This window comes from Mustela nigripes, chromosome X (genome assembly GCF_022355385.1).
Source record: "Mustela nigripes isolate SB6536 chromosome X, MUSNIG.SB6536, whole genome shotgun sequence".
NCBI classification, from domain to species: domain Eukaryota; kingdom Metazoa; phylum Chordata; class Mammalia; order Carnivora; family Mustelidae; genus Mustela; species Mustela nigripes.
Window position 1 is genome coordinate 99,699,295 of NC_081575.1, and position 13,274 is coordinate 99,712,568.

Here is a 13,274-nt window from a genome sequence, read left to right on the forward strand (position 1 = left end):
TAATAATAAAACTTACAAGTCTCAGTAACAGAAAATCCTAAAAGCAGCTCGGGACAAGAGGTCTCTAAGATACAATGGTAGAAATATTAGACTGGCAGAAGACCTATCCACAGAGTCCTGGCAGGACAGAAAAAACTGGCATGATATATTTAGAACACTAAATGAGAAAACTATACATCCAGGAATAGTATATCCAATTAGGCTACCATTGAAAATAGTAGGAGAGTTTTAAAATGTTTCCAGGATGGGACGCCTGGGTGGCTCAGTTGGTTAAAATGTTTCCAGGATATTAAGAGTCACTTATGGTTTGTCTCCCTCCCAATTCCATCTTGTTTCATTGATTCTTCTTCTACCCACTTAAGCCCCCATGTTGCATCACCACTTCCTCATATCAGGATAATCAAAAATTAATAGAATTTATAAACACCAAAGCAGCCCTACAGGAAATATTGAAAGGGGTCCTCTAATCAAAGAGAGAGCCCCAAACTAGTAGACCAGAAAGGAACAGTGACAATATATAGTAACAGTCACCTTAAAGGCAATACAATAGCACTCAATGCATATCTTTCAATACTTACCCTGAATGTAAATGGGATAAATGCCCCAATCAAAAGGCACAGTGTATCAGAATGGTTAAAAAACCAAAACCCATCAATATGCTGTCTAGAAGAAACTCATTTTAGACTTAAAGACCCCTCCAGATTTAAGTTGATGGGGTGGAAAACAATTCACCATGCTAATGGACATCAAAAGAAACCTGGGGTGGCAATCTTTATATCAGATAAATTACATTTTACACCAAAGACAAAAATAAGAGATCAGGAAGGACGCTATATCATACTCAAAGGGGCTTTCCAACAAGAAGATCTAACAATTTTAAATATCCAGGCCCCTAACATGAGAGCAGCCAACTATATAAACCAATTAATAACAAAATCAAAAAAACACATCAACAATAATGAATAATAGTAGGGGACTTTAACACCCCCCTCACTGAAATGGACAGATCATCAAAGCAAAAGATCAACAAGGAAATAAAGGCCTTAAATGACACACTGGGCCAGATGGACATCACAGATATATTCAGAATATTCCATCCCAAAGCAACAGAATACACATTCTTCTCTAGTGCACATGGAACATTCTCCAGAATAGATCACATCCTGGGTCACAAATCAGGTCTCAACCAGTACCAAAAGACTGGGATCATTCCCTGCATATTTTCAGACCACAATGCTCTGAAGCTAGAATTCAATCACAGGAGAAAAGTTGTAAAAAACTCAAATACATGGAGGCTAAAGAGTATCCTACTAAAGAATGAATGGGTCAACCCAGAAATTAAAGAAGATTTGAAAAAATTCATGGAAAAAAAAATGAAAACACAACTGTTCAAAATCTGGGGGAAGCAGCAAAGGCAGTCCTGAGAGGAAAGTTTATAGTGATATAAGCCTTTCTCAGGAAACAAGAAAGATCTCAAGTATACAACCTAACCCTACACCTATAGGAGCTAAAGAAAGAACAGCAAAGAAAGCCTGAACCCAGCAGGAGAAGAGAAATAATAAAGATCAGAGCAGAAATCAATGAAATAGAAACCAAAAGAATAGTAGAACAAATCAACGAAACTAGGAGCTGGTTCTTTGAAAGAATAAATAATATTGATAAACCCTTGGCCAGACTTATCAAAAAGAAAAGAGAGAGGACTCAAATTAATAAAATCATGAATGAACGAGGAGAAATCACAAAAAACACAAAAGAAATATAAATATAAGAACATATTATGAGCAACTATACACCAGCAAATTTGACAATCTGGAAGAAATGAAAGCATTCCTAGAGACTATAAACTACCAAAATTGAACTAGGAAGAAATAGAAAACATGGACAGACCCATAACCAGTAAGGAGATTGAAGCAGTCATCAAAAATCTCCCAACAAACAAGAGCCCAAGGCCAGATGGCTTCCCAGGGGAATTCTACCAAACATTTAAAGAAGAACTAATACCTATTCTCCTAACACTGTTCCAAAAAAGAGATATGGAAGGAAACTTCCAAACTCATTTTATGAGGCCAGCATTACCTTGATCCAAAACCAAGACAAAGACCCCATCAAAAAAGACAATTACAGACCAATAAACCTTGATGAATACAGATGCAAAAATTCTCAACAAAATACTAGCCAATACGATCCAAAGGTACATTAAAAGGATTATTCACCATGACCAAGTGGGATTTATTCCTGGGCTGCAAGTTTGGTTCAACATTCACCAATCAATCAATGTGATACAATACATTAGTAAAAGAAAGAACTAGAACCATATGATACTCTCAGTAGATGCTGAAAAAGCATTTGGCAAAGTACAGCATCCTTCCTTGATCAAAACCCTTCAAAGTGTAGGGATTGAAAGTACATACTTCAATATCATCATATCCATCTATGAAAAACCCACAGCAAATATCATTCTCAATGGAGAAAAACTGAGAGCTTTTCCTCTAAGGTCAGGAACATGGCAGGGATATCTACTATCACCACTGCTATTCAACATAGTACTAGAAGTCCTAGCTTCAGCAATGAAAACAACAGAGAGAAATTAAAGGCATCCAAATCAGCAATGAAGAAGTCAAACTATCACTCTTTGCAGATGATATGATACTTTATGTGGAAAACCCAAAAGACTCCACTCAAAATCTGCTAGAACTCATACAGGAATTGACTAAAGTGTCAGGTTATAAAATCAATGCACAGAAATCAGTTGCCTTTCTACAAACCAACAGCAAGACAGAAGAAGCAAGACAGAAGAAATTAAGGCGCTATTCCCATTTACAACTGCACCCAGGATACCTAGGAATAAACCTAACCAAAGAGGCAAAGGATCTGTACTCAGAAAACTATAAAGTACTCATGAAAGAAATTGAGGAAGACACAAAAAAATGGAAAAACGTTGCATGCTCTTGGATTGGAAGAACAAATATTGTTATGCTACCTAAAGCAACCTACACGTTTAATACAATTTCTATGAAAATACCATCAATTTTTTTCAAAGAAATGGATCAAATAATCCTAAAATTTATATGGAACCAGAAAAGACCTTGAATAGCCAGAGGAATGTTGAAAAAGGAAGACAAAGTTGGTGGCATAACATTTCCAGACTTCACGCTCTACTACAAAGTTGTCATCATCAAGACAGTATGGTATTGGCACAAAAACAGACACATAGATCAATGGAACAGAATAGAGAGCCCAGAAATAGACCCTCAACTCTATGGTCAACTAATCTTTGACAAAGCAGGAAAGAATGTCCAGTGGAAAAAAGACAGTCTCTTCAATAAATGTTGTTGGGAGAATTGGGCAGTCACAAGCAGAAAAAATGAAACTGGACCATTTCCTTATACCACACACAAAAATAGACTCAGAATGGATGAAAGACCTCAATGTGAGAAAGGAATCCATCAAAATCCTTGAGGAGAACACAGGCAACAATCTCTTTCACTTCAATAAGCTATGACAACTTATTTCTAGAAACATTTCCAAAGCAAGGGCAAAAATGAACTATTGGGACTTCATCAAGATCAAAAGCTTTTGCCCAGCAAAGGAATCAGTCAGCAAAACCAAAAGACAACTGACAGAATGGGAGATGATATTTGCAAATTACATATCAGATAAAGGGCTAGTATCCAAAATCTATAAGAAACTTATCAAACTCTAATCCAATAAAGAAATGGGCAGAGAACATGAACAGACATTTATGCAAAGAAGGCATCAAGATGGCCAACAGACACATGAGAAAGTGCTCCACATCCCTTGGCATCAGGGAAATATAAATCAAAACCACAATGAGATACCACCTCACACCAGTCAGAATGGCTAAAATTAACAAGTCAGGACACGACAGATGTTGGCAAGGATGTGGAAAAAGGGGAGCCTTCCTACACTGTTGGTGGGAATGCAAGCTGGAGCAACCACCACTCTAAAAAACAGCATGGAGGTTCCTCAAAAAGTTGAAATTAAAGCTACCCTAAGACCTAGCAATTGCACTACTGGGTGTTTACCCTAAAGATATAAATGTAGTGACCCAAAGGGGCATGTGCACTCAAACATTTATGGAGCAATGTCCACAATAGACATACTATTGAAAGAATCTAGATGTCCCTCAACAGATGAATGGAAAAAGAAGATGTGCTATATATACAATGGAATAATACTATGCAGCAATCAATAGAAACGAAGTCTTGCCATTTACAATGATGTGGATGGAACTAGAGGGTATTACGCTGACTGAAGTAAGTCAATCAGAGAAAGACGACTATCATATGATCTCTCTGATATGAGGAATTTGAGAGGAAAAGTGGGGGGTTTGGGGAGTAGGGAATGAAAAAATGAAACAAGATAGGATCAGGAAGGAGACAAACCAGAAGAGACTGTTAATCTCACAAAACAAACTGAGAGTTGCTGGGGGTGGGATGGGTAGGAATAGGGTGGCCGGGTTAGGGACCCTGGGGAGGGTATGTGCTATAGTGAGTGCTGTCAAATGCGTAAGCCTGATGATTCACAGACCCGTACCCTTGGGGCAAATAACACATTATATGTTAATAAAAAAATAAGTTAAAAAAACATGCTAAGTGAAAGAAGGCAGTCACAAAAGACCACCTCTTGTATGATTCTATTTGAATAGACAAATCCATCAGGCAGGAAGTAGACTAGTGATTGGCAGAAAATAAGAGTAGGATGGAATTGGGAGGTATAGGGTTTATTTTTGGAGTAATGGATATGTTCTGGAATTTGACAATGATTATATTTGCATGACATTGTGAATATAGTCATTTCCTTCTCCCAACCTCTTCTCTGCAGTTTCATTTTTGGGGGTCTCTTTTACCCACATTCTCAGTTACCCCTGGTCATGTGTGTTCTGGAAGCAGTTGATTTTCTTGACATATTGTCAGAAGGTCACTAGTAGAACAATGCTACATCACAGTGCTTATATCAACCACCTCACTTCAACTCCTCACGTAGGCATTTCATTATCTCACATCATCACAAGATGAAGTGTGACTACAGTATATTTTGAGAGATGATACACATTCCTTTATTACAGTGTATTATTATTATATTTTTCCTATTATTATTGTTAGTCTTATGATGTGCCTCCATTATAAATTAAACTTTATCAAAGATATGTATTTATAGGAAGAAACAGTATATATAAGGTTTGGTACTATCCACAGTTTTATATATCCATGTAGTATATTGGAATGTATCCCCGATGGATAAGAGGGGGACTAATGTATACTAAAATCCACTAAATTATACTATAATCTGGTTAAAATAGTGAATTTTATGTTATGTGATTCTGAGTAAAAGTTCAAATGCATTCATGGACCCAACATATAAATTAAAATAATAATTAATGAGTATCTCTCAAATCTTCCCCTACCCACCATTTCCTGGCAACCACTAACCAATTTTCTGTCTCTATGGATTTGCCAATTCTGGATATTTCATATTAGTGGCATCATTCAACAGCTGGTCTTTCATGAATTCCTTTTTTCACTTGGCATGTTTTTAAGGTTTATCTATGGTGTAGCACACAGCAGTACTCCACTCCCTGTAAGGTTTAATGAAATACCATCGTATTACAAAGATAATTCTCAAAAAAAAAGTCATTAAAACCAGAGGACAATTATTGACTTCCATCTTTCTTTCCAGATATGGAATATTATATACAAAATGTTGGGGAAACATCAGAATTTATATGAGCAGAGAATTAAACTGTATCACTAACTGTCATGAGTAAATTTGGAGAAATGGGTAATAGTTGGCACAAAAAAATGTGCCCACTATGAAAATAGGTACTACTTCACATGACCAGCCCCTAAAAATAATTTAAAGGAGCCTAACTAGAACCACAGGAATGTACATATTAATAGAGATAACAGTGAAAAAATTAAGTATGTCAGTTCAAAGTCTACAGAATAAAAGTGATTAGGGAGTGAAAGGAATTGAGAAATATCTAAGTTTCAGTATGAAAAAATACATTAGAATGTTTGAGTTCTCCTTAAATATAAAAAAAAATCTTACTTGTGATAATGAAAGATATGCAATTACTTTAAATACCATTTTCTGAACACCTCTGCATAAAATTATTATAAAATATATTTTAAGAATCATAACACATATGAAAAATAAACTCACATACATTAATGTATCTATGGTCATCATAGACTTCATATATACATAAGAGTAAATATAGAAGGAAGCAGAATCATTTGTGAAATGAAAGGGCACAGAGCCCTACAGAGTTTCCATAATCACCACTGTAAAAATACTATTACATTATTAAAAATGTAATAAAAATTACAAATATTTAAATTATTACAAATGGTGATTATATCCTGGGTGATATGTTTAATAAGGAATGAAAAAGAAAATAAAAACCTGCTGGATGTTACAAGATCAGGGAAATCTCTTCAGTACTACAGTTGGGGCGCCTGGGTGGCTCAGTTGGTTGAGTGTCTGACTCTTGGTTTCAGCTCGGGTCATGATCTCACAGTCATGAGATGAAGCCCTGCATCAGGCTCCCTGCTCAGTGGGGCGTCTGTTTCTCTCCTCCCTCCCCTTCTCCCTCTGCCCCTCTCCTCCCTATTTCTCTCTCTCTCTCTCAAATAAATAAATGCATCTTTTAAAAATACAGATAGTCAATATTCTCACTGAAAAACTCAATTCAATTAGTTATTAAGAATACTGGGGGTTCACTTTGTCTTCATAAATTTTTCCAAGATTAAAAAACAAATGGTAATACTCAGTATTGTAAATAGGTTTCCTCATGCAAAATATGAAGGAATATAAATTGGTAAAGATTTTTTGAAAAACAGTTTGGAAATCTTATTTAAAAAATTAAATAGACATGACTTTTTATCCAGAAATTATACTTCAAGAAATTATTTCTAATGATATCACATCAGGCACTTCCATGTTTTGTAGATAACAAGGTGAAAAGTGAGAAAAACACTACACAAGAAAAGCACAAAAGAACTCCCCATTTGCATTCTGTAGCTTATGTCTTCCCCAAGTGTTATTTTAATTTTACAAAATGGAAGTATATATTTAAGTTTAAAACTGGCAAATGGAAGATATGTATACACATAAAACTGTGAGCTTAGAAAATTAGAAATTCAATTACTTACCTTACATGATAGACAGCCTATTTTCATACATTTACATATGGAGAGAAACAAAGTCTGAATTTTTACAAATAAATGTTATAGATAGATGTGTTCCCTGACCCAAATAACAATTTGGGGTAATTTTTTTGGAAGGAGGAGTGGTATAACAATAGTTTACTATATGAGCAAGACAATATATTCTGTCTTTAAATATAAAGCATTTATCTACTATTTCCTTATGATATATATAATGCAAGTTCTACATATAATTCTAGTCTTATTTTCTGCAACCATCTAATTTATTATGCCCAAATTAAAGGAATGCTGTAAAGCTAGGATACATTATAAGGATAAGTTATCTTTACACACTTTCATAGTAGTTTGGTTGATTTAGGCATCCTGGTACCATGTGTGTGTGTTGTTTGCCTTGTATTTATATTTTTCTACATAAAGTTATCATATGAAATTTTCTACAAAAAATCACATCAAATGTGCAAATATGAAATGACAGGATATTCATCATAGCATTATTTAAAATACAAAATAGAAAAAGAAGTTATATTACAGGAAATTGAATTAATTAATTAAAGAAATTAAGGTATATACTTAATAAAAAGGATGATGTCTATTTATATTAATATGGAAATATGCCCATATTATGTTATTAAAGTATATGAATGGATAAAAGAAAGCATATAAAATATTGTTAGCAAGATATATGAAAGGATATTTGTCTAAATGTAAATAATAGTCACCTCTGTGGTGTGGGATTTTAGGTGATTTTTATTTTGTGCTTTAATCTATTTAGTTTCAGTGGGCACTATCATTCCATGAGTGCAGAAATTAGTTCCTGAGGGTCAAACAAATCCTGGCTATTACAATAGTTTATGTTATTCCAAAAGCCACCATATATAAACAGATATACTACATATCCATGGTTTTAAAATCTCATGGGGGGAGGTGGTGATTAAAATCTGATCCTTTTTAAAGAGGATGGGGAACATCTTGCTTTAAACTATAGTTTCTAGTGTTTTAATTTTCCACATGTACAGTTTTGCTTAATCTCACACACACACACACACACACACAAAACTATTTTCACTTTGAGAAATGAAGTTTTTTTTGAGAAAGAATAAAAGGCTTATGATATTTTATGAATATTTTTACCATATATGACAAAAGTAGGCAAAAACTGCAGTATGGCTTAAAAAGTTTAGGCCTAGTATTGCAGGTAGATAAGGTATTTCTATGTCTTAGAATATTCATTAAAATCTTTAAAAAATGTATTTACATTGATCCAGATGCCTTTCCCATAAGCTTGAGGTCTAAATAATTTCCTAGAAAAACTGTCCCAGACAGAATTAAACAGGCAAGGAAGAGTTTATGAAAGGCAATTGCATCAGTGGAGAGAGACAGAACTCAACTCCACCAAAACAGAAGATGAGAGTTATTTTAAGCGGTGGGATGAGGAGGGTGGTGCAGAGGTAAAGGGAGAGAGAATCTCAGACAGGCTCCATATTGAGCAGGGAGCCTGACTTGGGACTTGATCTCATGGCCCTGAGATCATGACCTGAGCTGAAATCAAGTCAGATGCTTAACTGACTGAGCCACCCACATGTCCCAACTACTCTTTCTAATTAAGATAAAAATAGAAAAAGGGGTGTAACATTTGTAAAAGAAAGAAAATTGCAGAGAATTTGAGAGTGTTTAAGAGATTTTCTATTGAATAATCAAATATGTAATTTATAATTTTATTAATGCTTTTGACATATGCTTACCTGATGTGAAACAAAGTACCAAAAGACAAGGAATGATATTTTCTTGATTGCAAGTAGATAAGTGAATAATTGTGTGCTGATAATTATGGGCTGATATCTTTAATATCTTTACCACTGAGAACCATGGGAAGTGTGAAGTACCTTTTCTTTTATGTGTGTGCTAAAGCAAAATTAAATCTACTGGACAAAATAATCATTAGCATATCTTGAAGGCTCATGGGATTGTATTTAGTTTTTAGCTCATAATAGCTATTTATTTGCAATAATCTATATGCTTTTTAAAAATTAATATGGCCTTAAATTGAGAAGAGCAAAATGTGAATATTTTGAAGTTACTGTGGAGAAGTACATTCAAGTCAGACTTCACACACTGTAAAATCTGAATACTCAAATGCAAAATTGCTGAAAACAGCATCCCAAGGCTACAGGACAGTTCATTATGGTAGGCTCTGCTGCCAATGTGATCTTGAAGGCCATAGAAAAAGTGCATTGTGTTATATTTTAAGACTGCATCATAATTATGTGCTACTGCTGTGTTTGTGGCTTCCAGAAAAGTTATTAATAGCACTCTGTCAGATAATTAGAAACATAGATCATGCAGATATTTCTTTTAATTTGCTAGAATTCATACCCTAGTATAATTGTTCTATTTTCTTTATATTCGGGGAAGGCATTTTTATTAGAAATTTATGTCTAACATCTTGTTAGTGAACAAATCTACGCATTTACCAAGAGTTTCTCTTCTGATCTCTTTCAAGCCTTAGTTGTGAAGAAATGAAAATATAGAGTATATACAGATGCATATATACATGAAATGCAAACATGTAAGGTATGAATTAGATATATATACAAATACACATTTTACTTAATATATAGATATACACTATATCTTATACACACACACACACACACACATACAGAGCGAGAGAGCGAGTGAGAACTCTGTAAGTCATACCGCAAATTTTATATAGAAATCCAGATTATGTCCTAGTAGAAAAGTCTATCTGTGGTTTCCTAAAACCACAGATGTCTGAGGTTTCTGAGTACACAGTATCTCCAAAACACAATGTTTTTCTTGTTGGTTTTTGTCTGCTTGAAAACATATCTATTCCTAATGGAGAAGGGCCTGTACTCCCAAAAGACTATCCACCTGGTAGGAGAATTAATAACTCATAAAATGTTCTCACTGCTTTCCTCTTTTGCTACAGTGACTGCTCTCAACATTGCTTACTTTTCGTGTTTGAGATAGGGTTGAACATATGGGTGGTAAGGGGATGACAGGGAGCTTGTGGTATTTTCATTATTCCATGTTCACAATATATCCAACTGAAAATATTTGAAACAAAATGACTAAGTGTGTATCTCCCTCAAGCCCTAGATAAGTATGCACTTAAAGATATGACTTAAAACACAGTCAAATATTTACTTAGATGCTAAAAGACAAAGTGTAAATAAATGGCTGATATAAGGTTCATTTCCATTTCTGAGGAACATACAGACAACAGTTTTGAGCATTATAACACTAAAGTGGGGTCTAGGTATATGTTTGGGATTCTTTGATAAATAGTCTGATTAGGTCCAAGGAGGTTAGATTTGGAGAAACAACAAAGTAACTAAACTGATATCTGAAGAAGAGAACAGAGGTTCATTTTTCTTCATCTCTCTTCCCTGGCTTCCTTTGCTTTTTATTTTCAGAAGTGCTATCATTGAAAATGCCTCCAGGGTGTAAAAGGAATAGAGGAAAAGGAAGGGATTGGGTAGAAATTCCAGATACCAGTGAACTTTGAGGCAAAGAGACAGAAAGAACAGATGGAAATACCAAGATACAGAAGGAGGGAAGGAAGTTAACAAAGTTCTTCTCAAATGGTTATTTGTAAGCACTGCTTGTATTTTAAAAAGAAAATGTTATATTGTCAAGATTCTATCACATTTGAAATTCATTCAGTGGCTGTGAATTCAGGGCCTGCTGTGTGTCAGGCTCTGAGGATCCTGTCCTCAGGTCCATATAGGCACACAGACTCTATGTCCTTGCTACTCGGTATGTGCTCTGGGGACTGCACCATTGGCTTAACCATGACTCAGAATTGGCATTTTTACAAGATCTCCTTTTAATTCGTATGCACACTGAACATCTGAGACACACTACTTTAAATATATGACTATAAAAGCTTATGAAACAGACGTGCCTTGACACCATGAGAACACAAAAAGGGGAGCCAATTATTTTGAGGACTAAATAAAGACTTCATCTGGAAGGTATACATTAGACCTGAAGAATGCACTGGAGTTAATTAAGTGAATGTCTATGGTGAGGGTAGACAGTGATCTGGGCAGAAGGAATACTCCTAGGTATATAATCGAGAAAACTTAGTTTGGCTGGATGATAAAGAAGCATGCAACAAACAGATGGATGATGGGAGGGAGGGGTGTGAGGTGAGTGAGGACTAATGATTGATGGGTTGACAAACCAACTAAAGATTTGGGTTTATCCTTTGAGTAATGTGGAGTGAGTTACTGAAGGTTTTTAAGCATCTGTTTTTCACAATATGGAGAATAGTTTTGAGACAGGAGAGGTGGCAGCAGAAAGATGCCCTGATCTTAGCACACAGGACACAGTTCTTCAGGCCTGAGGTTGTATAAATTGTATCTTAGCTATTTCTTTGTTTCAGAAATACAGAAGACATTAGTGTAGTCGTTAAAGAGTCTTAGATTATTTTTACTCATTTTCTGTTCAAGAATGGAAATATTTTCTTTTCAAAAAAGCAAAAATTAGTAGTTGTGTGATCGTTTTTCTAGTCTCTTTGGACTGGAGAGAGGACACTATTTGCTCTTTTATGCTCAGCTTCAAGGCAACAAGAGACAAAAGTCATAGCTACACAGAGGACATAGTGGAGCTCCTAAATGAATTTAGTTTAATCCTTTAGATTTTAAAATGTTTAATTCTCTGAGATATGTTTCTTACTGATGGAGATCAAAATCTGAGCATTAGAACATCTGCCAGGCTACCTGTTGCATGATCTTCATCATTCTGAGAAGTAAAATAATTTAAAACAATAAGGCTTATGTTTGGGATTGTGAGTGCATGAATATGAGTCTGTATGTGTATTCATGTGTATTTATCAAAGTGTCATTGGATAACTGAGGACTTGTTGATGGACAAATGAGACGGGAGTGTATGTGTGTGTAGAACAGACTAATCAGTTCTGAACAGTGATAGAATGGTTTCACTATAGACCTTTATAACTATGAAGATTTCTATACTTGAACTGAACTCAGAACAAAATGAAATAAAATAATATTTAAAATCATTTTCCATACAATTTTCACAATATCTTATGCAATCCCTGTTGCAAACCTTTAAACTCAGCCTGAATCATTTACACACACATACTTTCGAGAGCATAAAGTTGTCACAAACTCTAAGAGCCCTGTGCTGAGGCAAGTGAGCACTACTACCAATACTCAGATGTACCCCAAACTTCAATAACTTTTACTTCAAACTAGATTTGAATTTCTAGGAAGGAGCCTTGTTTTTGTACCTTAGTCCTTTCCCTATTACTTCTTTTGTGACCTGTTGGATCTCTAATACCAGTTCACACTTATCAACTTATATTTTAGACAGGAAAACTCAGGCTCTATTCAGGCTTCATGGAGCCCAACCACCCCATAGGGAGCAAGTGAGTCAAGGCAGTGATAATATCTCCATGTTCCATACAAATGGGAAATATGAGGAAATGTTTCTTACATTTTAGTGATCCTGATTCTTCCTACAAGGGCAATGATATGCAAATTCTTTACTTATTTCATTATAAAAGATTATTTTTTAAAGAGCAGTTTAAAGTTCACAATGAAACTGAGGGGAAGATACAGAGATTTCTTATATCTCCCTCCTCCCCCATATGTACGGATCCCCCCATCATCAACATCCCCCACAAGAGTTGCACACTTCATATGGATGATAAATCTACATTGACACATCACAATCACCCGAAGTCCATAGTGATTTTAGGGTTTACTCAGTGTTATACATTCTGAGTTTGGACAAATATATGACATAGAATTGTACAAAGTGTATTCACTGCCCTAAAACTCCTGTGCTCTGTTTATTCATCTCATTCTCCCACCCTTAATCCTGGCAACTACTGTTTTTTTCTCTGTCTCCATAGTTTGCTTTTTCTGAAGTGTCATATAGATGGAATCATACAGTATGTATCCTTTTCAGACTGGCTTCTTTCACTTACTAATATGCATTTAATTTTCCTCCATGTCTTTTTGTGGCTTGATAGCTCATTTCTTTTTTTTTTTTTTTTATTTTTTTTTTTTTTTTAAAATTTTATTT

The 13,274-nt window shown here is 35.0% G+C and overlaps 1 protein-coding gene and 2 non-coding genes across 3 annotated transcripts in view; 2 read left to right on the top strand and 1 right to left on the bottom strand.

Moving 5' to 3' along the window:
• Positions 1–13,274, bottom strand: part of LOC132007192 (interleukin-1 receptor accessory protein-like 1) — a 494,275-nt gene that overhangs the window by 323,498 nt on the left and 157,503 nt on the right. The window lies entirely within an intron of this gene.
• On the top strand, positions 11,892–11,969 carry LOC132007967 (small nucleolar RNA U2-19). Its single transcript, XR_009401512.1, has one exon. It is a non-coding gene; the product is annotated as a small nucleolar RNA U2-19 (small nucleolar RNA).
• LOC132007966 (small nucleolar RNA U2-30) lies at positions 12,141–12,210 on the top strand. Its single transcript, XR_009401511.1, has one exon. It is a non-coding gene; the product is annotated as a small nucleolar RNA U2-30 (small nucleolar RNA).